Source organism: Hydra vulgaris, chromosome 05 (assembly GCF_038396675.1).
Source record: "Hydra vulgaris chromosome 05, alternate assembly HydraT2T_AEP".
Classification (NCBI taxonomy): Eukaryota; Metazoa; Cnidaria; class Hydrozoa; order Anthoathecata; family Hydridae; genus Hydra; species Hydra vulgaris.
The window spans coordinates 40,367,549-40,386,282 of NC_088924.1; the positions used below are offsets into that span (position 1 = coordinate 40,367,549).

The following is an 18,734-nucleotide window of genomic DNA, read 5'->3' on the forward strand; positions in this document are numbered from 1 at the left end:
ATTTATCCCCCTTTAATAGAAAATGTTTATTTAAAATTTTATTTGTATATGCAATGTTTAAACAAACCCACAAGATGAAGGTATTTATTATATTGGACTTACAGAAAAACATTTAAAGAGTTTTCTAAATTTAAATGACATTAAAAAGGAGGTTTTAAATCCTTTTGTGGAAAATTTTAAACCAAATTTTAAACTGAATTGTTTAAACATGGTTATAAATTGTGCAATTTATGCTTGATTGAGAAATATTACATAACTTCATAACAAATGCCTTTATGAAATGAGCAAAATGAATGTCTCTGTTTGTTGTCATGAAAATAAGTACATAACTTTAATGGCAAAGAATACACTCCACAGTGTTTTAATATATATTTTTTTTTTGTGATGTTTTTATGATTTGTAACATCTGATGATCGCTAACTATAGTGAAACTCTGAGTTATGTTTTAAATAAATTGATTGTATATATATATATATATATATATATATATATATATATATATATATATATATATATATATATATATATATATATATACATACATAAGTATATATATATCTATATGTATATATATATATATATATATATATATATATATATATATATATATATATATATATATATATATATATATATATATAGATATATATATATATATATATACATACATATATATATATATATATATATATATATATGTATATATATATATATATATATATGTATATATATATATGTATATGTATATATATATGTATATAAGCATGTATATATATATTTATATATATATATATATATATATTTATTATTATTATTATAGTAAAACTTCTACAATAGAAGTTAGTTTTCTATGAGTCGTGTAACTAACGTGACCCGACTATAGTAGACCGACGTGAGAGAGAACGGTTCCATTTGTCGTAATTGTTTTTGAACTCGTTAACTGAATTTTAAGCAACTACCGAAGCAGGCAAAGTGTTTTATGATGACACCACTCGGTTTATAAAGAAATTATGTCTTTGAGTGTTTTTCGTTAATTCTCGTTCAATTTTATGCTTGGCACCACGAAGATGACCTGCAGGTCCATCACATAATAGAGCACTTGCTTGGTTTGTCTTCTGTTGCCAGTTAACAACATTTAGTTTTTTATAAATTTTAAAAAATTGGATTACATCTCCTCTTGTTCTACGTTCAGCTAATGTGCTGAGACCCAGATTTGCTAATCGTTTCTCGTATTTCAAGTTGCGCAATTGTGGAACAAGTTTAGTAGCTCTACGTTGGACTAATTCTAATTTTTTAATGTCTTTTAGAAGAAAAGGGCACCAAATTGGTGCACAGTATTCCAATATCGGTCTTACATATGCTGTATAGAGCTTCACAAACATACTAGGATTCCATTTTTTAAAAGTTCTTCTGAGTAGGCCAAGTACAGAGTTAGCTTTAAGAATGGCATGACTAATTTGTTCTGACCATTTGAGTTTATTGTTTATTAAAACGCCCAATGTTCTCTCAACGGATACATCTTCAAGAGGAATGTGACTGCCATTATTATTCACCATTGTAAAGGGGATATCAATGTCTGTGGAACCACCATGAAACTTTAGAACCTTGCATTTATTTATGCTAAATTCCATGCACCAAAGTCTTGACCAATCACATAAAATATCAATGTCTTTTTGAACAAACCCCAAGTCTGTAACTGTTTTTATTTTGACAACCAACTGGCTATCATCAGCAAATAGTTTGCAACTGTTTTTGACTAATTCTGGCATGTAATTAATAAAAAGCAAAAATAGAAGAGGTCCTATGACCGATCCTTGAGGAACACCACTCTGGACATCCATCCATTCAGATGCGAAATTTCCCAGAACGACACGCTGCTTCCTATTTTCAAGAAAGTCCTTGAGCCAGGCAAGAATATTTTTGCCAAAACCATAGCCAGCCAGTTTGTGATAAAGCAGAGAATGTGACACACGATCGAAAGCTTTGGTAAAATCTAACAAGATGAGCAATGCAGCACAGTTGTCACTTAAGGCTTCGGTAATGATATCCAGTACTTCAAGAAGATTGGTGATGCACGATTTAGATTTGACAAAACCGTGTTGATGCCGAGATAACAGGTTATGCTTAACTAGGTGTTTAGTCATGACATCACGCATTATTTTCTCTATTAATTTTCCAACTGCAGAGGTGAGGGAAATAGGCCTGTAATTTCCAGGATCAGTACGCTGACCCTTTTTGAATATTGGCGTTATATTAGCAAGTTTCCACCCAGACGGTACTTGTTCAGAATCAAACGACTTGATAAATAAGAGAGAGAGAGGCACACTGATTTCTTTGGAGCAACTTTTTAGCACTCTAGGATGGATTCCATCGTTGCCAGTGCCTTTCGAAGAGTCAAGCGCGAATAAAAGTTTTTCAATATTGCAACAACTGAATATGGAGCTTGAAACTGGAGAACAAACAATTTCAGTTCTTCGAGGAAAATTTGGCGCTTGGGAGTAAGTGTCAGGTGATGAAAATGCTTTAAAAAATTGATTATTTAAGCAGCTTGCAATAGACATTTTATCTACTAACTGCACTCCATTGTGATCAAAAAGAGATAGAATTTCACTTTTACAAGACTTTTGGCTATTTATATAAGAGTAAAACTTTTTTGGGCAAGACTTACAAGCAGAAATGATTTCATTCTCGAACTTTAGTACAGCATCAGCAACAAGCTTTTTGACCAGGCGATTTTGTTTGTTATATAAGACTCTAATATAATCCTTCAATTTTCTTGAAGAACAGCGTAGCTTCATAAATAGTCTAAATTTTTCTTTAGTCGCTGCTTTAATAGTAGAATTAAACCATTTTGGATCACGTTTTTTCAAACTAAAGGACATATTGTATTTAGGAATATGATGTTCAACCAATGAAATGTAAATGTCTTTAAATAGTTCAAAGCTTTCATCTGCTGATTTATTTGTAAATAATTTCGGCCAATCAATCATTTTTAGACCCTCACTGATGGCATTATAGTCACCTTTATCATAGATGTAATTCACTTTGTGATGACTAATTGTTTTGGTCGATGTTTTAAGTCTAAAATCCCATAAAAGTGAATTATGGAAATGATTTTTTTGTGTACAACCAAGTGGAGGACCAATCGTAACGTTATAAATACGATCAGGGTCATCAGAGAGCACCAGGTCAAGTGTGTTATTGATAAACGTTGGTTCTGTGACAAACTGAGATAGGAAGCAATCATTTATAGTATCTAAAAAAATTTGACTAGATTGTTTGCCATATTTACATTTTCCGCCCAAAATACACCAGCTAATATCACTATGATTAAAATCACCAACTAGGAGAACACTTGTAAATTTACCATTATCAATCAGAGCTTTAGCACGTTTGATTGACTTGTTGATTTGTAAATCAGACTCATATAGAGTGAATGGTTGGCGATAAATACAACCAATTAGCAAAACATCATTTCCAATTGAAACCTGACACCATATTTGCTCACCCATCTGTTTATCACTGAACTCACATTCATATGAATGAATGTCTTTTCTAACGTAAATGGCTACACCTCCTCCACGAGTTGTCCTGTTTCGAAGATACACAGTGTAATTTTCTAGATTTGTTAAAGATGTCGCGGTGAACCATGTTTCTGTAACTGCAATGATGTGCGGGTAATCTAGTGATGCAATTCTAGCTTGGAATTCATCCCATTTATTATCCAAAGATGTTGGATTAAAATAAAGACATTTAAGTTCAAATAAAGAGTAACTAGATGAAAAAGGTGGAGGACTATAAATGTTAGGGTTAGATGTTCTATTCTTTGTGTTCGATCCATCGAATTGAACCAGATCGCACAGACCAAAATCCTTTTTTTCCATCTCTTGTACCCCAATTGAGTCGCCTCCCTTGCGGATCATCAAAAGAATTTGGAAGAGCATTGTTTCTAATTCTACATTCAGCATGAAGTTTAGAGAGAGCTATTCTTTCATTTTCAGTTTGATCTGGTCGAACGTAAACTTTTGTAAAACCATGAATATGTTTAAGTTCTCTTGCATTAGCCAAAGCCGATTGACGTTTTTCATAATTCTTAAATTCAATTAAAACCAAAGGAGGACGTGGGGGCACATAAATAAATTTGTTGTCCATGTCACTAGAGATAGAAGAAGTAAGAGGAGAGGCATTTTTCTTTTTAAGTCTTTTTTTAACTTTTACATCGTCACAAGACACTTTTAAGATAGTAAGAATTTCATCAATTGCTTTATTATCATCATCCAAATTTACTGACTCAGTAAGACCACTTATAATAATATTATTTAAAATTCTATTTTTTTCGTTGTTTTCTTTTGAAATTTTAGCAAACAAAGTAGCATTTTTCTCTTTGGCAGCAATGTCCTTTTCTTTACTAATGAAACCTGCCCAGACGTCAGCACTGTGAATATTATTTTGATAAGTGATGTTTGCTTTGTTATTATTTTTAAGTAAATCAATTTCTTTTTGTTGCATTTTGTTTTCTGCTTCTAAGAAACCAACTTTTGTAGTAAGAGAAGAGATCATAGATGATAACTTTCCACACCAAACATGTAATGCTCTGCTCAAATCACTATGGTTTCCTTGGCCAATTTTTGGCCAATTTTCTTCAAGAAGGAAGTCCATCTTGAAGCAAACAATTTGCTAAGAGGGCTACCACCCTTAATACCAGTGGATTACCTCTGGATGTGAACTTTTGTTTAATATTTTGTTTTCTTATTACACAGGGACTTATTACACAGGGACTAAAAAGTTTCAGTATGTGTTTTTTTCCGTCCATATATATATATATTTATATATAATATATATATATATATATATATATATATATATATATATATATATATATATATATATATATATATATATATATATGTATGTATATATATATATATATCTATATATATATATATATATATATATATATATATATATATATATATATATATATATATATACATATAGATATATATATACTTATGTATGTATATATATATATATATATATATATATATATATATATATATATATATATATATATATATATATATATATATATATATATACATACATAAGTATATATATATCTATATGTATATATATATATATATATATATATATATATATATATATATATATATATATATATATATATATAGATATATATATATATATATATATACATACATATATATATATATATATATATATATATATATATATATATATATATATATATATATATAAATATATATATATATATATATATATATATATATATATATATATATATATATATATATATATATTAGGTGCCCCAAAATAAAAAAAAAGCTTTTTACTAATTCTCATTCTATGTGACCTAAATAAGTCCTAAAAAAATTTGATGGTTTTATTTTGACAAGAAGTGCTAGATGTAAAATCTGAGTTTTACGGTTTTAATGTTAAGCTGGCTTAACTTTAATAGAAAACACAGTTTTTTTACATTAAAAAAAAATTAAAACAAAACAATTAGATGCGTATAAATCATTTCCAATTGTTTTCGCTACTATTTAACTTGATAGTTTATGTTTATAAATATGAAAATACAAAAAAATACATAAAAACTGATATTTATTAGCAAATTTAAGATTTTATTGCAGTGAAACATTTCTCAAAAAATACAACTTTTTGAACAGTTCCCAAGTTCTGTTCAAAAAGTTGAACAGAACTTGGTTACTTTGAAAAGTAACTGTTCAAAAAATACAACTTTTGAACAGTTCCTTTTTGGTCATAATCTTAGTCAAGTTTTTTCTAGACTTTATAACTACAAAAAGTACATTTTGAAACTGATCTTCATCTCTAGTAGCTGAAATAAAATCTTTAATGAGCCTAATGTTTCTTTCTGCACCATCATTTACAACAGATATGTTTTGATCCATACAATAAAATCTAGCAACTGAGAATGGTTAAAAACATCTATAATATTAAGACTATTATTGACCCATTCTATTCTTAATATTTTGAAATGTTTGAAGAGTAGGTAGCTTTGCTCGGTAATCAGCTTAGGTAGCTAAGCTGATTTCCGAGCAAAGCTACCTACTCTTCATGGTGTTTTCAAGAAATGATAATGGTATAGTTCATAAGCTGAGGCAAGCTTATGAACTATACCATTATCATTTCTTGAAAACACCATATCAGTAGTTGCATTAGTCAAAAATGTCTTAGCTTCCTCTGCAACAGTGCAAAGAACAGAGCCAATCTTTAAATCATCTCTTTGCCAGTCCAATTTACATAAATTTTTCACTTCACTCACTTTTTCGCAGATAACAAGCCGTTTGTTCTTTAGCTTGACATAAAGAGCTCTTTTTGGACCTTTGTCCAAAAAGAGCTCTTTCTTTTGCTTCATTGACTCCGCCTGTATTGCTTGCAGTTGTATCACAGCATATACCAATGATCTGCTTTTTACATCCATAATATTCTAAAAGATTGTGCACTTGTTCTCCTTGGTCAACTCCCTTTGAAGAGGGACATTGAACAACACCTAAAAGATGGTCTTCCATGGTATTGTCATCTGGAGAGCTCACTGAGACTGCAAGTCGCTCAATTTTTTGAATAATGTTAAGCCAAGTGGTAATTTGTTCCAACAATTTGGTATCAAAATGAGGAATAAGCCGTCGGCCTTTAAGATGATTTGTTATTGAAATCCACTCCAAGTCTTTTTCAAGTTCTACATATTTGAACTTTTTTCTATGAAATGTGCTTCGTGAAAGCGGTATGTCATTAATTTGTATAACTCCAGCTTTAAATACTTCACTTAAAATTGTCAGATGAGGTCGTACACCAACATTGAACCTTGTTGCTGGAACAGCAGTACATTCAATGAGCTTTTCAACATTCACTGCTAGATTTATCGTATCTCCAGAATTGTACCTAGGTATCATTTTATAATATTTTTCTACCTATTTATAATTATATACTTTTCAATAAAACACCTTTAGTTTGTGAAAATTATAACTATGTTATTAAAATAATACTGTAGCTGTGTTTCCGACCGTTATCCAGGAAATCTTCTTCCTCGCTAATTTCAGAGTCCTTGTTTGACTTTTCTTCCTCATTGCTGAATTGAATCTCTTCTGTCATGGAGTCATGTGACAACAAAACATCATTGATATTTTTTAAGTTTTTTTGTCACTCTAATTCTTTATCTCTCAGCTTATCTAGCTTGTTCTTTCTCCTATTTGCATCCAGTACTTTCCTACTGTAGTCTCCATCGACTTTTGTTCCCATATATCCTTTCCTATCCAACTTCTGGTCTTTATAAAAACTAAAAAAATATTTAAATCTGTTAAGACATTTATAAATAAATTAATAATTGTTCTAGTTTTTCTTGGAAGATGACCAAACCATGAAAAGAGTTAAAGGTAAATATTTGAAAGGAAATAATATGCTATTACTTAAGTTACTTTAAATCAGAAAGAAAATCTCACTACTCAAAAAAGCGTTATTTAATGAACTTACTTTTTATCTTCCGGCTTGGCATCATCTGTTCTCAATTTATCAGCAAGAATATCTTTTTCAAAATTCTTAGTCGAGATGTCAAAAAGCTCATAGGGTTCAGTGAGAAAATCTTTCTCTAACTTTGATTGCTTATCAAGACTGCTGTCCTAGTGTAGAGAAGACAATTTTTGATACAGTGTAGAGAAGACAATTCAATCAATTTCTTATTTTTTTCTTGTATTTTAAATTAAGCTTAATGATTTTGGTTTTTATTTTTTTTATTTCTTTATCCAGAAATCACAAGTTTCTTGCCAAACCCAGCATTATCCCAAACTTTTTTAATCCTAGTTACCAAACAAGAATTATCAGGATCTGTGTAAACACCGTTTTCGCAAACAAGATCCTTGGGTTTCAATTTCAATTTGCAACCAACATTAGTAAAAGTGAATTTGTATTTAACCTGCGACTCGCAAAGGATAAATTGATGTCTCTGAGGTAAATCCCTCAGTGGGTACTTCAATATATACCTCAGCCTTTTTGTATTTTTCCATTTTTTCTTATTCTGTCCCATTATCATCCTTTTTTTTAGCTGTTCTACCCATTTTTTATATGAACTTCAAAATAATCAGTTTTTTAACTAGATTTATACTATATTTTATACTTGCATTAAAAATATATGAAGTCGTTATTCCCTCTTGTATCATATTTTATCTAAGTTTACAGTTACAGCTTTTATAACTGTTTACAAGAGAATTCCTTAGTGCACAAAATAGAATTCCTTCATGCAATTATATCAATCACTAACTATGTTCATAGGGAGTGACGCCAATCTTTAATAATGTTCTTTGGGAATTATTTGTGTACCAATTATTACATCATTAAAGCATATTGAAATACTAGATAGCGCTGTTTTTATGTAAATACACATATGTGTACAAAACCGTAAAACTCAGAATTTACATCTATCACTTCTAGTCATTAAAAAATTTAAAAGAAGATTTTGGTAGTTATTTAGGACCTATAGAATGGGAATTAGTTGAGAGCACATTGAAATTAAAAAAAAAGTGGTTTTTTGGGACACCCTAATATATATAGACTCTTAAAATGGTTCCGGCAAATTATATAAATTTTCAGGCGCTTTGCCTGAACTAATTTGCTTCAAATGGCATTAGACAAACATTCATTTTGAACTTGCTCATAAAACTAAAACGGAAAATTTTTTAGGTAATTTTTTTATAAAAATTAATGAATAGATATAAATGTATATCTCAAAACAAAAACTTAAATATCAAGTAATGTTCCCATGTTTTCCACTCATGCAATAAAATTATAATTTGTTTATCAAATATATTAAGCAACTTATTTATTTTATAAAAAACATTGAATCTAATGAATTAACCATTGGATATAAATTACAAAATATTCGTTAACAAGAAATTTATTGAACAATTTATCCACTCCTTAATTTTTCATTGATAAATAATGAAAGATCCCTGCCACCTCTTGACAATGATAAATCGCCATGAGTACACATGACAACTCTTTGTAAACAATGCAACAAATGTGGGCACTCTGGTGGATATTCAATGTCAAAAACAAATTATAATTTCAGAAAACGGTCTACTGCACTTAACATGCCATTTCTAATTGGAACCACATTATTTTCTATGAAAATAAACAATTGCACCAAGTTGCCTCTAGCCCCTAGTGCAATAGCATATGGGTTCATGAAAGAAGTATTTGCATTAATTATGTCCCTATAGCTGTAGTATCCTTTGTAAAAAAATGAATAGAAATAAAGATACAATATAAAAGGACATATAAAAGGGTAAATATTGACCTAGTTTATAACATAAATCATTAAGCTGGAAATAATTAACTTTAAAAATAGGAAAATATTTACAAGAAAGATTTTAATAAAGTGAGCTGCAACTTGAGCTGTAGATGATTGGTTCTTATTTCTAGGAGGCGCTTGAAGAATGTAAGGAATCAAATACAATGCATATTCCATATTTCAATCTTTAATAAGAATAAACATTTATCAGCTTAACATTTACATTTTTTCAGAGAAAAGAAAATAGTTTTAAATAGTTAATGTAAGTTATAATCAAAAATTACTATAGTAATTAAAGACAAATGTGACAGCATTTGATGTTATAAGCTGGCTGTCAAGCTCTAAAAGCTATTGTTTAGCCATTGGATTTTTCTTTCGCTAAGCCCAAGTAATAACATGAGGAGCCATATCCTCCCATTCGGTAAGGAGGTCTTTAGCATTTTTAAATTAAAAAAAATCAGTTTTACACAAGTAGTAATCTAATACTAGCAGTAGTCTTTTAGGATAAATAGGTGCTAAGTAAAATATAGTGCTGCCTACATCAAATCTTAAGTCTTTAAACAGGGGAAATTTCCAAAGAAATTCGCAAAAAGGTTGTTTTAAAGACAAAAACCAGTTTCTTAGTGATGCTCTTGTTTTTTCAAGAATAAATTGTTTCTGCTAACTAAAAATCATCAAACTGAATATCATTAAACAATAACTCACTTATAAAGTCATACTTCAATTAAAAAAGGAACTAAAAAGAATACTTCAAACAAAGTTTCGTTATACTTACCTGCAGCATCAAATTTTGCTGGGAAACTGATTTCTGTTTTTTTTGTAACTTGGGCACGGACACCATCAAACCTGCGTATTGTTTTTAAATGCTCCTCAATATAAATATGAGGTGTTTCTTCTTTTTACCATTTACTATAACTTCCTTATAAGCGCAGTAGTATTTTTTCCAAATATTTGATTGATCTGAGGATAATGTAATTTAAACATTTACAATTTACTAGTTAGACTTAAATAACAAAGTTAAATAACTTACATAGCCTAGAGGTCCGCCAGAGTGTAGTTTAGGAAAAGCTTTTAAAATAGACATTGTTAAATTTATTTTTGTTGCTCTTGATGGATACCTAAAGTTAATATTTTGATAAAAAAATAATAAATTAAAAAAAGTCTATTATGATATTTTGAATTTTCACAAATAGATATATTTTTTCTTATTGCCATTTCCTTGTTTAAAAGTTGCATATTTATGTCACATATATAAATTAACATTTATGATTAAAGAGCTTTTTACTCCTTCTAAAAGACGGAAGTTTTATTTAAAAGTTATTCAGTTAGTTTCAATAAAAAAGATTTAGCACTAACCTAACTTAATTGTGGAGTTTATTTGACTCTAATCTTACCATTATAATCTTATCTTATAAGCCAATTATTGATTAAATTTTTACATACTATAAAATCACATGTAATAACTTTTACATGTTCCCAACTTTATTGACCATAGCAAGCTTGCAAGAATCTTTAATATCTTGCCAGTTGTCTCATATTCAACAATGACAATTTTACTGTCTGGTGTTTATCAATTAGTTTATGAACATCCTAAATAGAATTTATTAGCTATTAGTTTTAAATGTAAACAGTTAAAGATAGCAAAAAATCTTTAAATGTTTAAAAACAAAATTAATGTTATCTATTCAAAGTGCTGGACATAGAGCATGAAGAATATCACTATCTCTTGAATCTGAAAATGAATTAGGAGTTAATATTGAACTAGTCGGATTGCTCCAAATTTGTGAAATGTTCCTAAAATATAAGAAGTACTTAATTTAATCATACATACATATTGCTATACCTTCAAAATTATTAAAAAATAGCTATATATATATATATATATATATATATATATATATATATATATATATATATATATATATATAGTTATTTTTTAATAATTTTGAAGATATAGCAATATGTATGTATGATTAAATGAATTACTTCTTATATTTTAGGAACATTTCACAAATTTGGAGCATGTTTGCAAACTGATTTCACAAATAATTCAATCCAACTAGTTCAATATTAACTCCTAATTCATTTTCAGAAAAATAAAAAAATAAAAAGATTGTTTTTACAATAAATATATATTAGAAAATTTTAAACTATATAATATCTATATACATTATCTCCAAATATTTCATGTGGTAGGTATAGAAAGTTATTTTGACATGATAAATGGTTTAAAATAATGTGCATGTATTGGTAATTAATTTGCAAACAGCGCACTGTATTAAAAGGTTTGTAATTTATTATGTAATCATAATAGATTACAAGTGTAATCATGTTCTTATACACAGTTTTTGGTTAACTAGTGAACAACAGTATCATAAAGATAAATTGCAGTATTTATGGACAATCTACTTTGTTGTAACAAAATACGCAACTTCACAATAAACAAAGATCTGATCAATATAAGCAAAACTTGGTTCACCATTACTTTTAAAATTATAAAGAACAGTTTCACATGATCTGAATTTTTGGCCCAATACTATCAACAGCTAAAACCTCACTTTCTTCATCAATAAATTGAATAATTAGATATTTGTTTTCTAATTCTGATACTAATAGTATTGCTCCATTTTTTACATCAGCAACGCTTTTCAGTGGATCCTGAGTCATTCAAGCTAAAAATAAATACGTGACATCACACAGCTGTTTTAAAATTTGGTAAAGTTTCTACTTTAGTGTATAACAAATAAATAAACAGCGTAAGCATCTGAGTAGAGTGTTTACCTACTAAAGAGTCAGCACTTTTCACATTTACTACTTGTACTAGGTTTTAAACTGCAGGCAATACCATAATTACCATATCAAAATCAAGTAATCACCGATACCATAATCCATAAACTTAATACGTCTATTCAGCTCTACAATGGAGATGCATTTGACATCATGTAAAACATGATAAAGAATTAACTTAACTTCACATGGATTAACTCCTTCAAAAATATCATGTATCATGTTGGCAGAATCAATGAAAACAGGATGATAATATGGCAATTCTGTTAAACCACAAAAACATTTGAATCCACAATTCTTTTAAAAAAATATCCCTTCTTTGTATTTGCTAAACTTGAGAATCATATAAAACATATGTTAGCAAAGTTTGTCCTCTCTAAAAACCTGTTGTATATCAATTTTGATACCATACATATGTCACATGAAAATGATATAGTATTGAAATTTTTCATATAACCTAATACAGAGTACAAACCTAAATTATCTCTAACAATTTAGGTTAGAAAACACCCAAGGTTAGTTTTTTCACCATCAATAAAAACACCTTCATCATGAAGTCTTTGCAACTTATTTACAAACACTTTTATTACTGGCTCTACAGAATATTTCTTTATGTCTATTGTGTGAGTTAGCATGTATATAATGAACAAACAAGCACAACAAACTCATCAAAGATGAGTTTGCTGTGTGAATAACGGTGTGGTAAGTTTTTTATTATAAAATAAAAGGTACCAAGTTTATGAATACCTGTTTTTGATCCAAGCGGATTTGTGCTTTCTACTTCATCAAAGTATACTTAAATAAACAAAGGAAGAAAAAAACATTTGTGCATTTTTTTTTTTGTCCTATGTTTTTGTTTTGATTTGTTTCTTTACTCTTGAACGAACTTGTTAAACTTAAATATGTTAAATTTTTTTACAACGCATGCATATATTTTGCTTGCTTTTCAACATACTAATTATTTAACTAATAAAATAATACAGAACAATTTTTTTCAAACAGTTATCACTATTTGAAAAAACTGTTTGATTTTGTTTTTTTATTTTTTACATCATAATATTACATAAAAATCAAGCAAATATTTTTTAGCGCATGCTAAATTAAATTTTTTCATTTTTTAATTTAAAAAAGAAACAGTTTTATACTTGAAGTTTGCCATCCATGTTGAAATTACATCATGTGAGATGTTTTTTAAGAATAACTAAATAAAAAGACATCAACATGTTAAACATTATTTTGTAAGTAAATTTACACAAAAAAAGTTGTGTAAATTTACTTACATGGGTGTGGAGATGGGTGTGGGCTTTAGCCCACCATTCCTGCTTTAGCCTGGTTACATTAAAATCATGTGTAGTTCAATCATAGTTATTTTAGAGTAACCATGGCTACAACATCACTTGTTAAACATGCACAAGTACAAGTTTTAATGACAGCAGTCATTGAAGAAACCAAGATATGTTTAAAAGATTTATGAAAATCATCAAAAAAAATAAATTGAATGATCACCAGTTTGAACGAGTATTTGCTGCACTTTTAAGGATCCTCAGACCACAGATGCCTAAAATGTGATAAGATACCTCAGACAACAAGTCAACAGATAACATAAATCCAAGAAAATCTTTAGGAAGGCAAATAATTACCACTCCAAATACCCTGAAGGATAGACTGTTTGACTGTGAAGGACAAACATGTTTCAAGCTCACTAATTCTTACTCAACTGCTTTCTAATGTGATTGCTAGTTCAAAGTTACTAAAAACTTTAATTTTTGATTGTACCATGCTGTATCTAAGCCTTGTTTTTTTCAAAAAAATATTCACAATCACCTAAAATGTTGAAAAGAACACAACTTAAAATGTGCCTATGAATCATTTTCTTAGATGAAGCGCAAGTTGAACAGTTTTCGCCATACTAAGTCAATATTTGTTAGCCATTAATCAAACTCACTCTTGAATCCTTGATACTATGCACCTTATATTTGGGGTATAATCACTGTTATTTTGCTACTTTATAACTTTTATGGGGAGACTGTCAATTCTGCCAGTTAAGACAGTTGTTGATTCTGCAAATTATTTAGAAAGTTTGAAAAACAGTGTGTTGAAAAAAAATTGGTTTTGAATTCGGAAAGTTTGATATTATCATGTACAATAGGAGAAATTGCTATGAAGCAAAAATTGTCAAAATATGGCTCCAAGATAATGCATTTAATGTTCTTGCCCTGTGGCTGGGTAATTCACTAAATTTCAAGTCTATCGAAAAATGTCGCACAAAATTGAAACCAGAAGTTCTCTAAAAAAACCTAACCTCACTAGAAGATATGAGCAATAATGATGATAGGGTGGTGTCATAAAAAAAATTGCCTGAACTTTGTGGGTCTAGTATTGTCTCAATGCTGTGAAGAAGCATTGAGACAATACTAAAAGCAAATGTTCAAGGAGCTCATGCAATCTATTTAAAGAAAAGTAAAAAAGATTCAAGTAAAAAAAAATAAGTGTAAAGTACTGTAAAAAAAGTACTGACTGCTAAAACATGTTTTTTGAATTAAAATGTACTCCATAGTGAAAATGCACTTTACAGTGTATTTATACTATTCTATATGTATATATATATATATATATATACATATATATATATATATATATATATATATATATATATATATATATATATATATACACAGTATATATATATATACACAGTATATATATATATATACACAGTATATATATATATATATACACAGTATATATATATATATATATACACAGTATATATATATATATATATACACAGTATATATATATATATACACAGTATATATATATATATATATATATATATATATATATATATATATATATATATATATATATATATGCATATTATTATAATATTAATACCTATAGTACATGATGTGGAGATGATGTGATGAACACTCATCATGACCTTACTGGCTGTTGACCTTTAAATAGATGCTGTGTTATTATAATGTCCTGTTTCTATAGCGTAAAACTTTTTAGCCTGCTGCAGCTCATTACTGTCTAAATAACTCCAGTAAAGTCTCCCAAAGGTTGTGGCATTATCCATGAAATTTTTAAATAATGGGTAGGTGGCTTCCACAGCTAACACAATATCACATTGAAGAGTCTCAAAGCATCTCTAGAGAATGGGAGCTAATTTAGTGTGCAGATGCTTCAGAGCTTTTGATTGCTCATTGTAAAGTTTTTACCACTCCAAAATTCTATTTTCTAATTACAGTATCTCTTAAATGTGAGCGTGACCTCTGATTGAGACCGATGTGATTTGATAATCTCATATCTTCAAATCGGTGTTAGGGAAAACAGAATGCAATATCTTGTCCTTTATTATGTTCTAACCATGTTCTTCTGTTAAACCATGTTGGATTAAATTGCTGATCAAATATTGTTTTCACATACACTGCATGGTTTAATGATTTTTATGCGCTATATGACATGTTGTGAATAGTTATAATAGAAATGAATAGTATAATAGAAATAAACACTTGCTAAAATATCAGGATGAATTCATCAGTATTAAAGTGTTAGATTAAAATTTTAAAATCTTTTTAAGGGGAGTTTTCTAATGTAAGTTTAGATCAACAACTGGACCTCAATTTGATATATTCAAGAGGTTCCAAAAAACATGGCTGAAGGTCAACTGGAAACAATATTACAGTGGCATTAGCAGTGAAACTGTGAAAAGACATCTACCTTCTGAAGTAATCGCCAACATATGTGCAAATTTCAAAACTAAACTCAAGAAATCACTTCCCTGTGATGATTACAAGGAGCTCCTACAATTGGTATTGGTGTTTGTAGGAGCACTAAATGGAACAGAAGTGGGATTTAGATATGTAGGTGCCATCAGTCATGCTATGTGGATGGTTAAGGCCATCTATTGTCTAAAGATATTTTTGTTTTATGTACAACTCAAACTGAGTGATAAAGAACACAGTGCCTTAAAAGCTGTCTCTATTTTTCTTCAAGCAAGATTTTAACCTCTTGCAACACTTGTTAAACTATAAGGAGATTGACCAGAATATTACTGAGAAAGCCCTCAACAAATTCTTAAACTATTTGTGGTATTTCAATACAGAATTAGTAGTATTCTTTGATCCCTCAATTTCAGAAAAAGAAAAATTGGAAATGGCAAACAAAGTCCTAACTCAGGCTGTCCTAACTCAGGCTGAAATGGCAAACAAAGTCCTAACTCATACACGGTGTGTCCTAAAAATAACCGAACTTTTTGGATATAAAATAAAACACACATTATATCATCATTGAAAGTTATTATTTATTCAAATAGGTTCCATTAGACTCAATACAACGTTTGGCACGATCAACCAGCGCATGCATAGATTTTTTTATGTCATTTATAGGAATGTTCTTCAGCATCTCGGTTACAGCTGCTTGAATGGCTGGGATATCATCATAAAATGCTCCTTTCATCTTGGTTTTTAGATTTGGAAATAGAAAATAGTCACATGGTGATAGATCAGGCGAATATGGAGGGTGGTTGATGAGAGAAATCCGTTTTTACATCAAAAATTCGTTCACTTTTTTGGTCTTGTGAGGCGGTGCATTGTCGTGCAATAAAAACAGTTGTTTTCCTGCTGGATATTCAGGTCTATCACGACAAATTCTTTTCCACAAACGATCTAAAACGCCTAAATAGTATTCTCCATTAACAGTTCGACCTTCTGGAACAAATTCCTTGTGGACAATACCCTTCGAATCATAAAAAGTAATCAACATTGTCTTGATTTGAGACTTCTGGAAACGCAATTTTTTTGGTTTTGGCTCACCTTTGGACTTCCATTCAGCAGATTGACGCTTAGTTTCAGGGTCATATTTAAAGCACCATGACTCATCACCAGTTATGATCGAATCAAGAAAGTCTGGATCGTTTTCAACACTTTCAACAATGTCTTTGCAATGCTCCACACGAGCAATTTTTTGGTCTTTATTTAATTCATGTGGAATAAAACACGCACATACCTTTCTTTTACTCAAATCTTGAGTTAAAATTCTCCAAATAGTGTTTTTACTTGTATTTAATTCCTCAGCCAACATTCTCGTAGTAAAATTTGCATGGATACCAATGATTTCACTGACTTTTTCCACCAATTCAGCACGATTACTAGCTTCTGGACGACCTGGCCTCAGATCGTCATTTAAATACTCACGACCATTTTTAAATCGTGTAAACCATGTATAAACTTGAGTATGACTCATACAATCATCACCATAAACTTTTTTCATCAATTCATATGTCTCAGCGAATTTTTTTTTAAGTTTAACACAAAATTTTATATTCGCTCTTTGTTCCATTTTCGTTTTGTAACATTAGGACGCGCTTTTCTTTTATTGAAATGGCTGTAACTTTCACATCTGTCATCCGATTTTCATGAATGTAGGTGCGTTTGAAAGAAAATGAATGTATCTTTTTCATGCTTCAAATTATCAATGGATGGCGCTGCATGTTATATGATATAAATATGAAGTTCGGTTATTTTTGGGACACACCGTGTAGACAGAAAATTCAAGAATTGTAAACCCCAAAATTCGTATATATATTTTAATTGTATATATATTTTAAGGAAGGATTGAGGATTGTGAAGTCACATAGGTTGTAAATGATGTAGCAGAACAAGGAGTAAAATTAATTACAGACTTTAATAACCTCACGAAAGATGAATAGCAGAAATAATATGTTTTACAAGCAGATCTTGGGATCTGCTTGTAAAACATATTATTTCTGCTATTCATCTTTCGTGAGGTTATTAAAGTCTATTAAATGCAGAAAGCTTTATCCTGATGTTTCTAAAAACACATTATTATATAAATTATTTTATATAAAAACACATACATTGTAATACATTATACATATACATTATAAAAAAATACATTTTGATTTTACTTTATCATAGTTAAATTCATACTCTGAAAAATATCACATAATTCTCATTGCATAATTTCCTTAATAGAGGTTTCCTTAATAAAAGTCTGTTATAGTTTGTTTTGACTATAAGTAATAACAAATGAAAAGTATATATTACTTAGAAAAATATTGATTCATATGACTTGAATCAATATTTTTGAATAATGACATGAGAAATTAATGAAAAGTTTCAGAGATATGGGCCTAAAGCTTTGTTAGGATACCAAAAAAAAAATTTTTAACTTCAAGGACTAAGCAGCATGAGTTGACTTATTCCAATCATGCTCAGACTTTAGCTATTTTTAAATCTGAAAGACTGATCAATTTGTGGGGTTCCTGTTGACAAAATTTAGAAAATAATTTTCTCCCCCTAAAATATATATATATATCTCTTCTATAGCTTGTTTAGATGAGCATTTGCTCAATAGTTTTGCTAATCTTTATAGCATATGGCGTTTTCAGAAAAAGAAGAAAAAGAATAATGAAAGAAAAGATTGCTGCCCCATCCCAAACCCTCAGTCGATGTAGCAGCACTCTGCTGCTGTTTGTCAGTTGATGTATGTACTGAAGCCCCCGGCATCAGGCTGTTTAAGTGTGACATCAGAGTGCTTAACTAAACTAGCAATTTAGGTTATATATATA

The 18,734-nt window shown here is 29.3% G+C and overlaps 1 protein-coding gene across 1 annotated transcript in view; it reads left to right on the forward strand.

The window, feature by feature from the left end:
* LOC100200728 (calcium uptake protein 1, mitochondrial) overlaps window positions 1-18,734 on the forward strand; it is a 53,796-nt gene that overhangs the window by 13,705 nt on the left and 21,357 nt on the right. The gene's annotated exons all lie outside the window — the stretch shown is intronic.